Genomic DNA, 19667 nt, shown 5'->3' with positions numbered 1-19667 from the left:
TACTAAAATTTGCGAATAATTCCAATTATGTTTGAAGATGTCTAATTTTCCATGGACGGTGTTTTCCAGGCGTTCAATATTGTCGACGATTTTGTAAAAGAAATATTAGCATAGTTGAGTAAATGCAGACGTTTTCCCAAATATATGTAGAATGCGAATTAAAACTTAATTCTCTCTCGATTAACGGCTACGCAGTCTTGGGATTTAAAAAACGAGTTGTTTTATTCACCCGACGTTTCGACACGGGGATAGTGTCTTCCTCAGGGGGAAAATAATTACTATCTTCCCCCTGAGGAAGACACTATCCCTGTGTCGAAACGTCGGGTGAATAAAACAACTCGTTTTTTAAATCCCAAGACTGAGTAGCCGTTAATCGAGAGAGTCAACCATACAGTCGTATTTCAATAGCATTAAAACTTAAAGAACAGATTGATTCAAGAGTCGTTTATCGATTCCAAGATGTTGCAATCTAGTACTGCTTTACGGAATGATCTTAACCATGGGAACTTCCTGCACCATAACAAATCATTACTTCTTAGCTTCGCTGGAAAAATATCAAAATCTTCACACTTCTTTCAATAAACTTCTTCCCCGACCAGTGAAGAGAATTGTCAGACAAAAGAGGCACAAAACAAGCAACAAAGAAGGTGCGACGATTACTCTTTATCCCTACTGGTAACAGATAATGACATGATCTCGAATTTTTTTGTTGCAGACAATACGGAAGCTGAATTTGTTGCGTACTTTTCAACTCGTGAATAATCAATTATTGCTAACCCAAAGTCGAAACTGTTTGATGATAGAGCTTCACTAAAGTTGCAGTGTTTACCGATTCGAAGTTACCGTTCGAAAATCGCAATGTAAGGCTTAAAAATCTCTAAACTCGTGGTGTACGATGTTAATCCCATTATTTTCAAGTTGGGACAAACTTATGTTGCATGAGTTTGTTTGTCGCAACAAATACAGGTTGCGACATTGTCATTATTGTTGCGCGATGGTTGAATTTTGATTCATTGTCCCCGACTTCGGCACCATCCTGCGTTGTAACGCTCGAAGGGTTTCTCCGATATCCTCTGCTACGTACTTTGTGGTTAAGTCGGGCAATGACCTTAACGATAGATATTCTTAAATTTTCTTCCGTAACCCCATGCGAAAGCCATGCATCTGCAAAATGAATCACTTATGAATGACAACAGCTTTAGTTGATCAAGTACACCTCCACCTACCAACCATACAATCGGTGAATATGATATACTTCCGCATGGCTTTCTTCTTTTTTGCCCGGTTCGTCTTCCCGTAATAGTTGTATCCCAGAAGTGCCTCGTCGGAAAACAGGTCTGCAAAAACATTAGATGCATCCTGATGGTGAGGTTTCACTTCCTGCAACAACGTTACCTGTTGGAAAATATCGGAAATATGTCAGTTCGAAGTACTAGATTACTTTACCACCGCATTGCTTACATATTGATCACGAATGATCCGATCTCTTCGAGCGGTGTACTCCAAACGGTCCACTTCCTCTTCTGATTGTAGCGGAAAGACGAACCCCTCGACGGCAGCGACAATGATCGGTTTGCTCTGTTGAACACGGAATAGCTTCGTAGTAATCGTCCTTACTGTTCGTGGGACAGACGATATGCATAGTTCTGCAATTGTTTGAAAGTGAATGTGATTATTTCAAGACAAAGTACCTGACTGTACTAAAATAACTGATTTTTTGTCTCAGAAGCTTAGACATATACCAACATATTAATCATAGTTGCTTTATTGATTTATTCATCAACCAGAATAAACTACCATGAAGACGTCTCTAAGACTAAATGATTACAGATAAACTACCAGCAGATTCCTGATTTTCAGATTGTAGTACTAGATTGAAGACGCTTCGACGCTTTAAAATCTCAGTATTCAACCGATTTCAACTGCTCTTTCAAATTGAATATACCAAACGAAGTCCCTACAAACTGCAGGAGGTACTAGATTATCTCCGAAAAACAGATCGCCATCACTTTTTTCGACTTGCACGCCCACCCGCCGCTCGATTTTCCTGTTTGCGTTGCTCCAGTAACTGTCTCAGGGCTCCACTTTTCCGGCGGTCCATCTTCAGTGGATGGTTGTGTTCCATCTCGATAATCTTCACCTTGGGGTCATCCTTATCGGTGTGAGCACGTGCCTTGCATCTGTAAGCACAAAAAGCAGAGTAAGATATGGCACATCAGCTACAGTTCAGATGACAATGCTCACCCTAGCGGTTTGTAGTGCACGCAACGGTAGACAATTTTGTTATCTTTAATCCGATCACGAGTGTAGCGGAAGCCATCGATGCATAGCTGTAAGCCTCCACGAGCGCTCAACACGTACTGAACTTCGGTAACATCTGTTGAATGGCAAAATATCGTTACAAACTGCTCCAAAGTAAATTATGAAATGAACAGACATGAAAACGAAGTACTAGAATACTTATTTCAATTAATACCTAGGAATGTTTTTAATATAAAAAAGGAAACATCTTCAACTCATGAATAAAATAATTTATTTAGTGCTTCTAAAAGTTTGAAGCTTAATCCCAGCAACTTGTCACCAGGAACGACACCAAGATTGTGCACAGACCGCACGAATTCATATGATGGCTGGCCCCAATTTGAGATTCGCTCGACTATCCTAGCCTTACATCTGAAACGGAAAAGAAACGTATGTTGTTAACAAACAAGAATTGGTAGCATTCGCGGCGGGCACTCACTGAAGCTTCTTTGCCTGGCAGCATCGCCAGCTGGTGGATTTGTGTCGTCTTTTCTCCGCATCGAAAAGGTATCCCAGGTGACATATTCGCCGATTGCCACGAGCGTTCACCGTGTAGGTTACTGGTGCTGGGGAAAATTGTATGATATAATTAGAAGCTTTACATTGAGGTACTAGAGAATCACTTTTCGACTGGAAATTAACAGTTTATGGTGTGAATAATGTACATTATGTCTTGTCTGCATGTGCTAAGACAGCATAGAAAACAAACAAAAGATAATCACTAAAGTACTAGAATACTACTGAATGATCTTCTAAGTTTAAGTATTTTGACAATCTTGGTCCGACATGTTTTTTTCCTCAGCTGTGGAATAGCAAGAGCTTAAACAACATTTTGAAATTGAAGAAGTTATGCATATGGTGCGTGACAATTTGTTCAGGTAGAAAAAAGACCATTCCATTAACTGAAAATTAGCAGCTCATTGTACATCTGATGCACATCATGCCAAGTCAGAATTTAAGAAGTTCAGATGTTGTGCAAAAAGATCATCACAAGAGTTATTGAAGACTACTGTTGTACTAGATTATGTCAATTGCAAGGCTGAATTCGAAAAGTTCTTTTTGGCTTTCGAATCGGCCATGGCTTTGGTAAAATGATGAAGACAAGAGACCAACATAGAACATGGCGACCGTGACAATACAGATAATTAGAAAATAATATTATAATTTCAGAATAATGTTTCTAGGTAATATAAAAGAACAAAAGAGATTGTGAAGCAAACAATATTAAAAAAAAATTAACAAAATAATCAATGAAAAAACTCAGTGGTCGGTTATCTATTGCTGAGGTACTAGAGTAGCGCATTTATTTATCTAGAGGAACTTTTCTTTCTTCGCTCGGTTACGAGCGGATGATTGTGCGAGTGTTTGATTATGATTTTCTTCTGGCCACTGCGATCCCGGACGGCGTTGGCACGAGCCTTGCAGCTATAGGGAGTACAAGAGTGAATGTTAAAATATGTAATACTAGAGCGAGCTTTTCGCGACCATTATCCGTACCTGTGCGTACGATGTTGGGCACATTTCCACGAGGTAAAACTGTTACGTTCCTTATCTCTGGTAAAGGTAAACCCGTCGAGCAATAGCAGCGGAGTTCCACGACTACTGATCGTATACTGGACATGAGGTTCGGTTCCGTTTTCTGCTACGAGTGCAAAGACATGCGTAAACAACAGAGTAAATGAGACAAACAGTTTGCCACAGATTAGTTAACCGCTGATCACTACTGCAAAAAAGAATTCAGTGAAACGAAAAACTGATTTTGCAGTGATAAAATCAGATATGACGTATGAGTGGTTTTGATAATTTGAGGAATTGATTTATCGTATCAAGCACACTCGCCAAACCCTAAATAAGCCATTTTTTTGGCATTGTAAAAGTTACATCTGTAAATAAACAAGAATGATGAGAGACCGTGTGGTTTAAACGAATGAAGTACTAGAACTTCACATACCACATACAGATTTTAAGTTTATTTGTTCAGTGTATATCAATTCGAATTAGCAGTTCGTTGAAAAATACGCCATATTGCGTAGGATTTCAAGATCAGGATGAATTAAACTGACGCTTCCTCTATCTTAGTTTTCCTACGTATTCTCTCTCGCTGACGTTCCTCCATCCCGAGCAGAAAAGAATAGCAACAAAATAACATATCGAGGTATTAATCTTAAATAAGATTATACCTCGATATGCCCTTCATTAGGTGGACATAAGAGGCAAAATAACAAAAATGAATATTATAATTTTGTATAAATAACACCTGAAAAATAACAAGTCTTGTTATTTCAATAATGAATGCATACCATAAATTTCAAGTGCTCTGTTTGTTATCCAGAAGGTATAAAATAACAAAGTAATAACATATCTTGCTATTAAATTGAACATTTTTCGATAGCTCCATGATGTAATACCAAATCTTGTTATTCTGTAATTTTCCCAGTTAAATCAACAATACCACATAAACACCTAACTTTGCTCAAATACGTCCAATTGTTATTGTGGTGTTCTTATAACATTGCGTAGAATAATATAGCAATACCAACTTGAGGTATTAGAGCATAGGTTGCTCTTTGCACGGTATTTGTAAGGTATGCCCTTCTGCTCGGGATCAGCTGCTTTCGCTGGCCCAATCTCCGTTGTTCCGTTACGACGGCGTGATTGTGCGATCCACGAATGTTAACTGCACCGGTGTTCTCCAGATAGGTTGTGACCGCAGCCTTGCATCCTAGAGGTCTCGATTGGCAACACTCCCAGATTGTATACCGCTCGGTTCGCTTTTTGCGCGTGAAAGAGTGGCCATTTACCATCAATCTACGCGATTTGTTGGTCGCAATGTATTGGACGGTTGGATGGTCCACATCAAGAACTGAAATGAAATTCGTTGTATTAGTAAGCGAATGGTTTGAACCGTGTCAATCAGTGCTGCCACTTTTAAACTGAGAAAGCTAGACATGAGTAGAGAAGTTGGGAATTTATTTTTTCATCACAATGTTGACCACAAATAGCAGCAATTTGATATTCCTTTTGAGGATTAGAGTTTTTTTCTACTGTAGGTTTTCATAACTGGTCGCATTGTGGCGTTTTTGTTACGATCTTTGCAAGAGGGATGATTGTGTTGTCCTTGAATTGAAATGCGTGCTTGCTTTCCATCCTTGGTTCGTTCCGTACTAGCCTGTACTGGGCAACTGAAAATAAATAAATTAAAAAAAAAAATTTGATATCTAAATAATAATCAATAATATGTGATAACAATAGTACTAGAATGGACATAAAAATCATATAAAGTATAGTAATCTCTAGTCTAGTCTAGTCTAGTCTACACATACACAGCCATTCATTGAAAGAATCCTGGAAAATGATAGAATCGACTACTTCTATCATTTTTCTTGTCATTATCAATACTTGCAAAGCATCGGAGATGTATTACAAGTATTGAAGCGGCCAGGCCTACTGTGCAGCGTTATTGAATATGTTGTAACCGTACATTTGTACATGATACATACGAATTACACGAACAAATTAAAACTTATTTTATTGACTACATGCATATTTACAACTTAAAATTGAACATAACAACACGGACACAAACTATTTACATCTTCTACGCAAGTGGCCATCTTGCAGAGCGGGCGATGACAGATGATGCTTTCGTGTGAGTGTGTGAAACATCATCACGATGACAACCTAGTTGTCATCGGTGAGCCCACTGTTAAAATGATGTGAGTTGGACAAATGGCCGTGTTGCCAGATGTATTTCCATTGATCCCAACAGAATACAATTGAACAGAACTATGGAACGGCGACATCTCGTCAGCCTCTCCGTATCGTATGTGTAATAAATGTGAAGCAAAAACGTTGGGAGTGACGTTGCTAAGAAAGTTAATGTCACTCCGTTGGGGCTCCTCTTCTTCCTGGGATGGGACAAAGGTATTTATGGTATTAACCCCTTATGTCCTGGCTCGAAAGCCTAGGTTTAAGCGCCATTGCTCGCTCTCTGAAACGAGAAGAAAATATAACGGTCCCTTTCCCGACTGGATTAAATACCCTGTATTATTTACCGACAAACTACTTAGAACCACAACTGCGAGTCTATTATGGAATCGGTAAAAGTTTCCACAACTTCATCTGAAATTTAGACAGTATTTTGTTATAAATATTTGGTAGGAATTCTCATATAGAGACAGCTACACCTAAATGGTATGGTATGGAATAGGTGCGTTGATCGATTAGAAAATTTATCTTTTACTGTACAATATTCTATTTTACGAATCGATTTTATAAATGGAAATTATTCAATAGGTGCCGTATCAATATGCAGGGTACAATATCAACATCAAAAATATTGTGGTTTCATCAAATGGCCTGTTGGCAAAATTATTGTCAAAACCAAAACCTATATAAAATATGCTGCCATGAATCGCATGACTGCACTAATTGCATAGGAATTTCAGCAAACATGCTCTTTATATTCGATTCGCGGCAGTATACAACACAATAGTTTTAGCAAGGTGTACTTCAAGGTATATGGCAGCGATTACAATCTTGGATTAAAAAACCATTACCTTACAACCAAAAGCATTATACCCACTCATTTCATCCGGTTTAAACTGCAAAAAGAATACATTACACACCACACCTTGCTCTGTCCATTTTTGTTTCGTTGACTAGCGTGATGCGCATAAGTTCCAATTGATCGTGCGCAGGCGGCACCGCATTATATATACAGGAAAAAATGCAACATCTACGCCATCTACTGTTATTATACTGCCGATTAATTTGCGATTGCGATAAATTTAACGGATCAAATCAGAACGAACTCACCAAATTAACTTGTTTGATGTCTCCCTTGGCATACGATGCAACCGAGAGGTCCAGCACATTCCGCTCGTTCGATTCCTCCAGCACGGTACGCTTACGTTTGGTGGCGGCATGCTGCCATATATTACGCAGTGCTTCCGATCGGGCCACACTGGTGCTACTCGAAGACATCTGGAAGATGGTGATCGGGCTTCCGGGAGTGATGTTCTAACGGACTTCTTCGGACGACAGCAGCTTGTGCAGCGAAATCTTGATGACAAGCAGATCCTGCTTTTCCTGGAGCTGCTGGGAGATCTGGTCGCGGAGGCGCTCGATTTCATTCAGGCTTGGCGCTGCCTTTCGGCATTCAAGGTTTTGTCACTGCCCATTTCCAATTTTCCAGACAAACAGCGGAAAGGCAGCTCATTCCGATACATTTTCTAAATAGCCGCTCCTTTTCCAATCGGTCTTTTTCACTTCTCCTCATTTCCTTATCTGCCTTGATGACATTCAGATCAATTACACTTGTTTCAAATAATTGTTCGGCACACATTCAATTATCGATTTTCGATTTTTCCATTTCTTCAGCGAAAAAAATTGACAGGAAACACGCGCAACAAAATTTTCCACATCCGTTCTCTTCCATGGAACACTACCTCATAGAAAGTATAGTAATCTCTGAAAATTTACTTCACAGCTCTAATACGTACTAGTCTGATAATAAAGTGATTAAAGCCCACAGTATATTAATGAAATAATATTGAAAAACATTGGTCAAATTACCCCAACGAGCGCTGGATGTTATTATTTAAAAACGATAAATAGCTTTCAAATTAGTTGATATACTAAATACTTTAAGCAGATACTATAGGATTCAATAACTATTCATCTTTCGTTACATTGGGTCATGCATCATCGAATAGATTTTTTTCCAAAAATTAATAGGCAATCAATGCAAATTAAAGTAAATCGATGTAATTCTACTACTACAACTGATTTTGATACTTACTCATATTCAGAAAACTGAAGACACTGCCATATTCCTACGTTCTTAACCGATTTCCATGCTTTGAACAAATAACCATTGATTGACAGTTGTATGCCTCGACTTGTCTGCACATAGGCTACGTCATTTTTCACTGAAAAGAAAAATACAAATGATTAGCAATCTAGTACAACGACAGTTGCTTTGACTCAAAATCAAACACAAACAAAAGTTTCACAGTATCGCACACAGCTTTTATTCGGGGGAATAATTAATTCTGACTTGATGAACACACATTGATCCGAAAATTCTGCTCATCGTTCCGCTCCAATTCGCTGTCGATCGCTTCGTCTGTGTCCGTTTCCTATGATTCCATGATTGTGCTCGCCATTGTAGGAAATAAGTTTGCCATTGGGCTCATTAATGGACGTAGCCCGAGCGGCACATTTGTAACTGAAAATAAAGGGTCATCAGTATCCTCAGATTCCAGAAAACAGTCAAAGTTCTGCTCAAACAGCATCAAATTAGAATATAAGAATTCAACTCATAGCTACAAATCTAGTACTTCAGCAACCGTGTCCAAAAGATACACTTTTAATTTGCTTGATTTTGTTTAAAATTTACCAAGCTTAACTGCTCCCACTCGCATAACAGTCTCAATTTTTAAAAGGAAGAATTGAGAAAACGACATTTGAAGTTTAAAAACTTGTTTCCATATAAAACTTTAAAAAATATTTCGATCATCTAGAAACTTTCGCAAATTGCTTTGCACCAGAATACATAACTGTTAACAAAAAAGTTCAGTGTTCCAAGATGGGACTGATATGCGGGTACTTTCAATATAGGACGCTCATGATTTGGTGTTTTTTCACACATTGACATAAAAATACACAATTTTTATTATGGTTTTTGGAAGTACATCGAAAGCTATGACTAGCGTGTCTATATATACTATATACTTATATAGTGAAGAAATCCCAAACGGGACTAATATGCGAGTGGGGCAGTGGAGGTTTCACTAAAAATTTGAGGATTTGTTCAGTAAACTCTGCTGATCACCAGCAACGTTTTGCCGAAATTAAGCCAATTTTGCTAAAAATTCATCATAAAACTTTGATGGACCCTTCAGCTTGGCAAAATACTGCAAAATATTACTTTGGTGGAAGAATTTGGTAAGTATTTATTCACCCTAATGCTAAATTATCCCAACAGCCATATATATGAGAGAAGATTGATATGAAGGTACTAGAATACTCACTGCACATCATTGTAGTGTTTACACCGCCAACGAATTGTGTTCTTACGCGCCTCTTTTCGAATGAAGCTGTGCCCATCAATGAACAGCCTTCGAAAGCCTTTTTGGCTGATTTCATAATTTAGTTCAAGCCGGCAGAAATCTAGAACGATAAAAATAATTTCATGGGTTTAATAATCAAGAAGGTATCGCACATGCTCCAAGCAGTCAAATCAATCTCATTTCTATCAACAGAGTAGTTTTTATTTTTTTGTTTATCGGACTAAACAAGTATATTTTAACATGATCCAGTTGAGGTGGTGAGATCGAGCAGGGACTGTTGCTTTAACACTTGTAATTCGCCTCAACTCACTCTTCTACTGCAACTAAGCTCAGTTAAGCAACCACCGACGACAGTCTAAAGGGTACAGAAGTTTGCAAACAGTGTAGGAGTTTCGGCTAGAAAACGTAAGTTTATTCTAGTACTGCATAATCCATCAGTATCAGTAAGGAATCACCTTATTGTAGTACTGGCTGTACTAAATGGTATGAAGTTACGGCACTTACAGTATTTGAAAAATCTTCATTTTGGTTGCAAAACCAAAACAAAACAAATGAATTTTACTTTAACTCATTCCAGTTCTAGTCCGAATCAAACGTGAAAGTGAAAATTTCCTCCAGCACCGGCTTTGGTGCCACCAGTTTGGGTCTCCTCCTGACCTGCTCGACTCTTCTATAGGCACTGGATTTGTTCGGCTCGTGGATGTGCACCGGATTGGTGATCAAAATCCGATACAGTCCGTTGCTTTTCAGCGTGGTGACAACTCGGGCATTGCACGGTCGATGTTGCACTCTGGTACGACACACCCAGTAGGTCGAGTTTTGTGATTTGTTATTTTTGGCGTAGCAATAGTTGTTGATCCGGAGCAAACTGGTACCACGTTGACCGGGCACGAAATCCAACTCTTGGTTGTCCAGGGTAATGGTAGTGGGTTTCTTTGTGGCAACCGGTTCCAGTTCGCTGAAGTATTGTTTGAAATCTGAAATAATGATGGGAAGATATGTTAGAAAATTACTAAGCCATTTGTGACTTGCTTGTTCGGAAAAATAAAAACAAAAAGAAGTTGTAAAATATCACTTTATTGTTTGCTACACAATTCCGAAGAATGTCACAACTATACTAACTGTATGTCTAATTTCACAGTTTCTGAAATAAATTGGCAATGTATATGAACTTTGAATCTTTTGCAAATAATCTGAATTGAATATAACCCACTTCAGACTCCAACAAATGTTCCTGAATCCTTCAAACCCATCGAGAACTCAGTACCATTTCAATACATACGAAATATCCACATTGAAGTACTAGAGAGTCGAGTAACTCAAAAGAATTTTTTTCAATAACACAAGTAAATCACTACGGAGTAGCAAAGCTTATATTTGTGCAAGCTAAGATTTCTCATCTAGTACTTCAACATGTTCAAATGCATTTTGAAAACAAAATTATGATGCATGATTCAAACATAACAGTTCAATAATTTCAAGCATTACGAAAAAAAATACCGTCAATTCGATTTTTCACCAAAGTATTAGGTACTAGAAGTGAGGTGGTGAGACATTTCGATGTCCCGTGAAGTAGTGAGAAAACTGCACTCAATCAAAAGACTGTTGCTTTAACACTTGAAATTCGCCTCACCTTACTCTTCCACTGTAACTAAGCTCAGTTAAGCAACCACCGATAGTCTAAAGGGTACAAAAGTCCGCAAACAGTGTAGGTGTTTCGGTTAGAAAACGTAAGTTTATTCTAGTACTGCATATTCCATCTGTATCAGTAAGGAATCACCTTATTAGTACTGGCTGTACTGAATGGTATGACGTTATGGCACTTTCAGTATTAAAAATCTTTAGTTTGGATGCACAATCAAAACAAAATAAAAGAATTTTACTTCTACTCATCCACATTCTAGTCCGAATCAAACGTGAAAGTGAAAATTTCCTCTAGCACCGGCTTTGGTGCCACCAGCTTGGGCATCCTCCTCGCTTGCCCGATACTTCGATTGGCACCGGATTTGTTGGGTTCGTGGAGATGCACCGGATTGGTGATCACGACCCGATACAGTCCGTTGTTTTTCAGCGTGGTAACGACTCGGGAATTGCACGGCCGGTGTTGCGCTCTGGTACGGCACACCCAGTAGGAAGAGTTTTGTGATTTGTTATTTCTGGCGTAGCAATAGTTGTTGATCCGGAGCAAACTGGTACCACGTTTACCGGGCACAAAATCCAACTCTTGGTTGTCCAGGGAAATGGTAGTCGTCTTCTTTGTTGCAACCGGCTCCAGTTCGCTGAAGTATTGTTCGAAATCTGAAAAAATAATGACGGGAAGAGATGTTAGATAGTTTCTTAGCCGTTTGTAACTTGCTTGTTCGGGAAAACAAAAAAACTTGTAATTTGATGCTGTTTGAGCAAAACTTTGGGCAACGGTGTTGTTGTTTTCTCCATTTCTTGCAACATAAACAATATAGTTATCCAAAGTTTTGCTCAAACAGCATCAAATTAGGCAAGGAATCATAATTTCTTTAGATCATATTTCTTACTATGTCTGTAATTTAGCAGTTTACTCTTGTATTACGTCAATCAAACAATTATTTTATTGTCTCTCAGTCTATAGAAGTTTTTATTACAAAAGAACTTGCCCTTGCTTATCTCACCAAACCAGCAATGCAAGAATAAATGCATGTATTTTTTAACGTCTGAGAAAAGATGTCAATTCTCTCTTAAGCCCACAGCTCTAACAACCACTTTTTACGGCAACGCACTAATTTCAAATCAGTGGACCAATATCGGGAGCGTGACAATGCAGCGGCGTACCGATGGATGCTTTTTTGCCTTGCTTTGTGGTTTTCAATCTAGCTGTGCTTCATTTTCAGTAGTGATCTACAATGCAATACATAACGGCTGTAACCGTAGTGAGCATAAAAGCATGGAAAACACATTCTCAAATCTAGAACAACATTTTAATTATGATTTCCAATGTCGTCTAAACCCTTCCAAGTCTGTTTTATTCCATCGGTCATTCAGATCAATTGACCGTAATCGGCCTTGTGACAGTGAACCGGAGTACCGATGGAAATCTTTTTGCCAAGATTTGTGGTAACCAATTTGGCTTTGCAGCCGAGCGATTGATGTTTCGTACAACGCCAGTAGGTGGCTTGACCGTGGCCTTTGTTTCTGTTGAAAGAATATCCATCGAAGATCAGTTTCGGGCCACGTTGTCCTTTGATGAAAAGCAGTCTGTTGAGGGTTGGATTCGAGGTATCTGGAATGAACGAGGTCAATGTGAATATTGGGTACTAGAGCAGTTCGGGTATCTGAAACGGGAAGTTAGTTACAAATGAACGCCATTGATCTAGTACTACGAAATAAATGTATGGCAAAAACGGAGTTTATTTTATCATCGGATTTATTCCATTAATGCCATTTTTCCCTAAAATTCCGGCATATGATTGTGGCAATGTTCGTTGATGATAATGCGCCCCGTACCTCGGTACGTTATCGCACGGGCGCAACACTTGAACCGCTTTTCACGCTCGCAACGCCAGTACGTTTTGATAGCATTGCCAGCATTCCGTCTGTACACGTACCCTTCCAGCGTCATTTTGGGCATACAACGATGACCTCGTCTGATCGAAAACGTCACGCCTCTGCCTCGGTACTCGATCTGGGCTCCGACATATCTTCGTTTGACTGAGGAGAAAAGAATGCATATTATTATAGAGAATTATTTCGACTATTATAAGAACTATCAATGAAACTAGTCACGATACTTAATACCGAATACTTTTTTGTAACAAGTAATTCACACAAACTAGAGAATTGTACCAGATTTCAATCAGTGTATCATGCAACTAATTTTCCATTTCATATTACGTTGTCTGAGGTCACTAAAGTAGAAACATGATAATGCAGTACTAGAACGCTAAGACGATGCTTCTCTGGCATATTTATTTTTTAGATTTCAAAACACATCGTTCGTGTTCAATTTGAAGTAGCACGTTTCCTTTTATCTATTTCTGTACAAAGAATATCCATCGAAGATCAGTTTCGGGCCGCGTTGTCCTTTTTTTTGAATAGCAGTATGTTGATGGTTGGATTTGAGACATATGAAATGAGCTAGATAACTGATAAAGTACTAGAGTAGTTAGAGAATCTGAAACGGCATGATAATGATAAATGCACGGCACTTATCTAGTACTACGAAATTCATGTATGGCAAAACGGAGTACATTTTATCATAGAATTCAGTTCCACCCACGCAGTTTTTTCTAAAATCCCGGCATATGATTGTGGGAATGTTCGTTGATGGTAATACGCCCCGTGCCTCGATACGTTATCGCACGGGCGCGACACTTGAATCGCTTTCCACGCTCGCAAAGCCAGTACGTCTTGGTAGCATTGCCTGCATTCCGAATGTAGACGTACCCTTCCAGCATCATTTTTGGCATACCGCGGCAGCTTGGCGAAAACGTCACATCTCTGCCTCGGTACTCGATCTGGGCTCCAGAATGTCTTCGTTTTACTGAGGAGACATTAAAAACAAGTGTAACTATTGAGAACTATTGAGACAACTGTAAAAACTATTGATAAACTAGTCACGACGCATCAAAAATAATACCTTTTTGTTATAAATTTATACAAACTGTGGTTGATGTATTAAACTATTCATTTAAAAATACGTTGTCTAAGTTCAAATTGCAGAGGCCGAAACAAATCAATGCAGTACTAGAACGCAACTAGACGAAGCTTCTCTCAAATATTTATAACTAGATTTCAAGAAACACTATTCCGCTGGTGCTGCTCGCATTTTCTTTGACGTGACACGTTTCCTTTTCTCTGCCACAACTTGGCGTCTCGGGCCATCGTTTGCATTACCATGGAACTTTCTCCATATTTCTGGCACTTCGTGATAATCAGATGGTTGTGACATCCGCTCGCCTTGACCAGTGGTTTTTGTCCTTTCTCTCGACGACGTACGGAGGCACGAACTGGACATTTGCGAATGGAAACGATTAGCTATGGAAGGAAAAAAGAGCAGACTTTCATCGACTTACCCTAGACGTTTTCGTTGTTTACACGTCCAATAATGAACTTCGTCGGTTGTCCTCGATCGGATGAAGGGATATCCATCTACGCATAGTTGAAGGCCACCCACGTTATTCACTACGAAAACAATATCTGTAATGGTATAAAATAGTCGTTAAAGCATGATACGTTTACTGATACAATGTAGTAAAAAGAACTAATTGAAACATATGGCAAATCAACCAAAGAACTGTGATATTCTGAAAGTGACGGTATCCAGTATCTAGAACTTCTTGTTATATAATGAAAATACAATATGCGTAGCCAGAACCTATCAGTAGATAGGCTCCAGAGGCACGTTCTCCTCTATTTGGGAAATATGTGCCATCCTACCATGTGCCTGCAAAGTTTTAACTGCAAACTACACCTGTAAGGCAGGATCGATGTAGTACTAGATTTATGATACTGAGCTGGATGTTTGTATGATGAGATGAGAAATTCTTCTTTTCTGCAATGAAATAGTGTAAACATCATGGGCATTATATAGCTCATCACTACAAATCTAGTACTCCATCAGACGCACTCTACTGAATGCCTTTATATTATGAATAACTGGAATATAATAAAAAAAAAGTAGATTTACGAAGAATCCGCTTCTTTCCTATTGTAAAAAATGCTCTTAAAGCATGCATGGTTGTTAACTTATAAAACATTGAGATCCCTGAATAAGGCATTGTCCACTTAGAATCCGGACGGACAAAATCACGTATATCTCAGGGATGGAATAACAATCATAAAAGGTGAAGCTCTCAAAACAAAGATTATATATTGTAGTTTCATGGAAAAATTACATTGAAATTATTTATTTTTATTTTCAATACATTTTCTCACTTTTTCCGCGTTAACTTCCTTATAAATCTGCACAACGGTGATAAATTTTAGAATCAACCCCTTCAGCATGTTAGTCCAATAAACAGGTCGTCTATGCAATTTCCTGAGTACCTTGATTAGTCTGACTAGGATTCCGAAGAAAATAATCCAAACGTCTTTCGTATTGCGAAATGAGGGGCAATTTGTTGAATAGAGTGAACGCGAAATTTGAGTGTTTTTTCGTTGATAAACACTACCCATACATGAAGATACCACTGAACGGCTCCGGCTGCCGTGACAGATCATCAAAATAGGTATAACCTCTATAGATCCCTTGTGTGTGTTTTTAAAAAGCAGCACGTGGTTAGTGAGGCTTTCATCCTTGTATAAATTTGTTCTCATCATCTTGGTTTCAAAAAAACGATGCCCAGAATTCGAACTTCTTGCCAAATCTTCGAATTCCAAGCAGACTATCAATGAACCCAAGCTGTAATCTTCTGGGGACTCTTCTTTATGTCATGATTAACAACATCTGTGCACAAAAAACATAATGGTTTTGGAGATATTAACATTTTTTGCGACTGTCGTACCTGACCACGCTAAATTTTCAACGTGTTTGTGCAAGAATTTTTTCCTTCTCTTGTCTTCAATCTGAAATAACTTTTCACTCGTTGCAAGAAAATCCATGAAATTTTCACCATTAAAAGAGGGCTAGTGTAGGATCAGACTGCTGTAAAAGAATGAAGATTGTGATCATTGAGAGCGTCCCTAAAAAATATGTCTTGAGTCCGGATTCTAAGTGGACAATGCTTTAGTAGACTAGATTGTTAAATTTGTTCAACCCACTAGAACAAACTGCGAAATTTATGCGTTAAATTGGGGAACACTTTCGAGTGGGTATGTTCTGCAACCACCACCCGCAGCTTGGGTAGCCCACCGGCTTCACTGGTGACTATGCGGGCGCGACACTTGAGCCGGTAGTACAACGAGCATTTCCACGTTCGGGACCGCTGCCCTGGGTAGGGTCGCTCATTTGGAGTGTAGGTGTTTCCATCGTGAAACAGATGCTTGGTGCCACGCTTCGACAGTACATAGATTACGTTTCCTGTTGGGGATACAGATAAAAATGTGAGTCACTCATTCGTGTCGTATCAATTAGGTTTCAGTTTGTCTGCACTTACTATTCTAGTACTATGTTGCCACTAATGTCTTCACTAATCAAAGACCCGATATCATTCAATCTCTGAGAGAAAAATTAAGTGATAATGAGGACAAGGAAGACATGAATATCACCAAAAATATACTCGAAACGATATCTTAAGACATGAAGTACTAGAATTTGTACATAAATGATAGAAGAGTTTATTTTATTATAATGATAATTTTTATAACGTAATTCTTAGTTGATTACAGATACAATGAAAAGTTTGCTTATGTTTCATTGTGATAGAACATCTGACATTTTTGCCAGAAACTTATTCTTTAGATTTTTTACACTTATCAAACGAATACACTTCGCGAGTGTGATTATGCAGGGGTTTGGTGATTTTCATCATCTGCCGCCCGTTAACCTCCTTCGTAACGGCCCTGGCTCGGCATTTCAGCTTTCCGAACAACGAGCACTTCCAGTTGCAGCTCTTCTGAGCCTGGCGGTCTTTGATGTAGGCATACCCGTTGTACAGCAGCATCGCCCTGCCCTTCTGGGTGTAACCGAACTTGGCCGCCCGGAGTTTAGGGGAACCTGGAAACGCATAGCGATACAAGAACGGTTACTGTAGAATACATCAAGTGGTAGAAGTGGCTTAATTTATGCAAAGAAGTATAAGATTCGTTGATTTAAAAAAAATCATATATTCCCTCCATTGCACCATTGCATTAAAAAATGACAGTAATAAACAATTGAATACTGTATTCGATTCCATGGAACGTTGATAACCATTGTTGCCTGTTTCAGATTACGCTGATCTATAAAGAAGAATAATGTTAGTATTTAAGTTGAAAGGGGTTTTTTATATTACAATACATAAACATTGGAGTATTTTTCAAATGTTATACCAGAAATTTAAACTGACGAAGTATTAGTACTACATTCGATTGCAGACTGGCCTTGAATAACTTTTTTCTTTTTCATTTGTTTTAGGAAGCATAGCCGATGACAAACGTATTCCAATACAATCGATTCTGATAATTCAATGTTTTGTTTTCTGATAACAATAATCACATGCACTGTAAACAAAAAAAAAAGTGTTGATTGAATACCGATCTGGTACTACCCGAAAGGCCGAGAAACGTCCTTACCAATCACAGATCGCAGTTTATGTGAATCCAGTTGTTCCAAATCATCATCATCCACCAGCCGTTCAATGCAAGCACCCACCAGTATCTCTCTACCGAATATTATGTCCAACAGTCGGGCAGTGTACCCGAGCAAAGTCTAACAACAAAATGATAGCAAATCGAAAACACGATTTGTAATCAGCAGCAAATTGATATCATATTTTGATATCAGATTGATTTGATTAATTTCGATTTCAAATTTTGATATCGTTTTGCTGTCATTTAAAATAATTACAAATGTTTAAGTTTTTAAGTCATTTCAAAACTTCTAGGCGACTTTGTATAAAGCATCTAATGATATACCATCAGTGCAATTAGCGTATTGCATTTAGGTTTCCATATTATTCGAAAAAACTCTAAATTTAACGATTTTTCCATTTTTTCGCACTGATAGCAAAAACAGTAATCAATTTGCCATCACTGATAGCAGGAATTGTTTTCAACTTGCTGTCACAGGAACATTTTTCTGCTCTCATTTTTGATGTTTTAACCGTTAAAACGACCAAAACGACGTCAACCTGAGTAATCATAATTTGCAATATCACAACATCAAAATAAGTTTTCGATTTGCTGTCAGACTTTGCTCGGGTAGAGAGCCGGTTTGGGAGAATAGATTTTTACCAGGTCATCCATTGCTATATAGATGTCGCTGCCGCTGTACAAAGGAATTTTCTCAAGTGCCTCTTCTACGCTAGATCTTCTCAGTAAACCGTGCAATCTCGAAACCGTTGGATTTTCTTGTGGTGGTGGCAATCGTATTTGAGAGATGATTTCAATTTTCGGATAAGTGGTAGGCATTTCCATTTTGTTCCCTGTTGTTGCTGCAACGGAAACAGAAAAACTAAGTTATGTAAAGTTAAAAAAATGTTCGTTCAATTTAATTTGAAGAATATGTCAGCAGAAGACGATTGAAACGTGTGAAGTACTAGATCAAAAAGAAATATATTGTATTATTCTAGTAACGATCAAAATATAAGAAGGTAAAACTCAACAGAGGTACTAGATTAGAATAAAATTTTAGTTAAATGACAACTGTATATGAAGCTGTATTATTTCACGACCTCCATTAGAAAACGTCAGTGTTCGGGATCCAGCGCTTGAATTCGTTTCCGCTGATTGTAGATGAGATTGTACCGCCGTCGAGCAACCAGCTGCACAGCTTTCTTCAGCGAACCAGCCAAAGCGTCCTGCGTAACACCATGGCTGGACCACGCTTCTGCAATCGGAAAATGCGAAGGTGCGTTAGTCGTGCAAAAAAGTCAGAGTTGTAGAAGAACAAAGCATTAGATTTACCTAGCATACATGAATTGAAAATGTCGAACTTTTGCATGGCTTTCTTTTTACCCGAAGCACTAGAGTCGTACCGTTCCTGGCCAGTCCAGTTGAAATTCGTGAGGGCTTCGTCGTTGTAAAATCGGTAAAGGATGTGAGCAATCTCCATGTTGGGTAGTTTATTCGCTGCCAGATATTTGATCTGTTGGAAGAATTGAAAATCAAAATGAGGCAAAATGAGGGCAGAACATCCGATGAAAACTCACATATTGGTTTCTGATGATAGGATTCCGTTTGACCATCAGTTCCAATCGGTCGACATCTTCTTCGCATGTCAGAGGAAATTCAAATCCAGCCACGCGAACTGATTTGGAATGCTTTCTACTCGGAGGACGTCGCTCTTTTTGGTTGATGTTTAGCTGCATATGAAGTGGTTTGCCAGCCGCACCTTCATGTACACGTAGGTCTACTTTTTGCCGCTTTATATCCTTATTTTTATGAGTTTCTGCTAGTGGTTCTAGTACTGCATTACCGGTGGTTGAAAGTGTAGAATCCACTTGGATGTGAATGTTTTCCAGCTTAATGTCCTCCACGGCTATTTCTGTTTAACAAAGGAATTAGGGGCTGTTCATAAACCATGTAGACCAAAATTTGGCCATCTCAGACCCCCCCCCCCCCCTCCCCCCTCGTAGACTTTTGTCCATACAAAAATTTTGAAATTTGTATGGAGCGTAGACTTTGGCTAGACCCCCCCTCCCCCCAAAAAGTCTACGTGGTTCATGAACGGCCCCTTAG

The 19667-nt window shown here is 38.8% G+C and overlaps 1 long non-coding RNA gene across 2 annotated transcripts; it reads right to left on the bottom strand.

Annotated features, from left to right (window-relative positions):
- Positions 1–318: 318 nt before the first annotated feature.
- On the bottom strand, positions 319–19521 carry LOC115264277 (uncharacterized). Of its 2 annotated transcripts, XR_009996665.1 has the most exons (12): positions 19139–19521; positions 18894–19074; positions 14423–18816; positions 11909–14356; positions 9339–11675; positions 8105–8533; positions 3799–5483; positions 2741–3726; positions 2245–2673; positions 1462–2180; positions 1227–1395; positions 319–1164 (listed from the first exon to the last, which is right to left on the bottom strand). It is a non-coding gene; the product is annotated as an uncharacterized LOC115264277 (long non-coding RNA). The 2 variants fall into 2 exon arrangements; XR_009996664.1 differs by having other exon boundaries at positions 2741–5483.
- Positions 19522–19667: the final 146 nt, after the last annotated feature.

This window comes from Aedes albopictus, chromosome 1, assembly GCF_035046485.1.
Source record: "Aedes albopictus strain Foshan chromosome 1, AalbF5, whole genome shotgun sequence".
NCBI lineage: Eukaryota > Metazoa > Arthropoda > Insecta > Diptera > Culicidae > Aedes > Aedes albopictus.
This window is presented reverse-complemented; position numbering and strand designations above follow the sequence as displayed.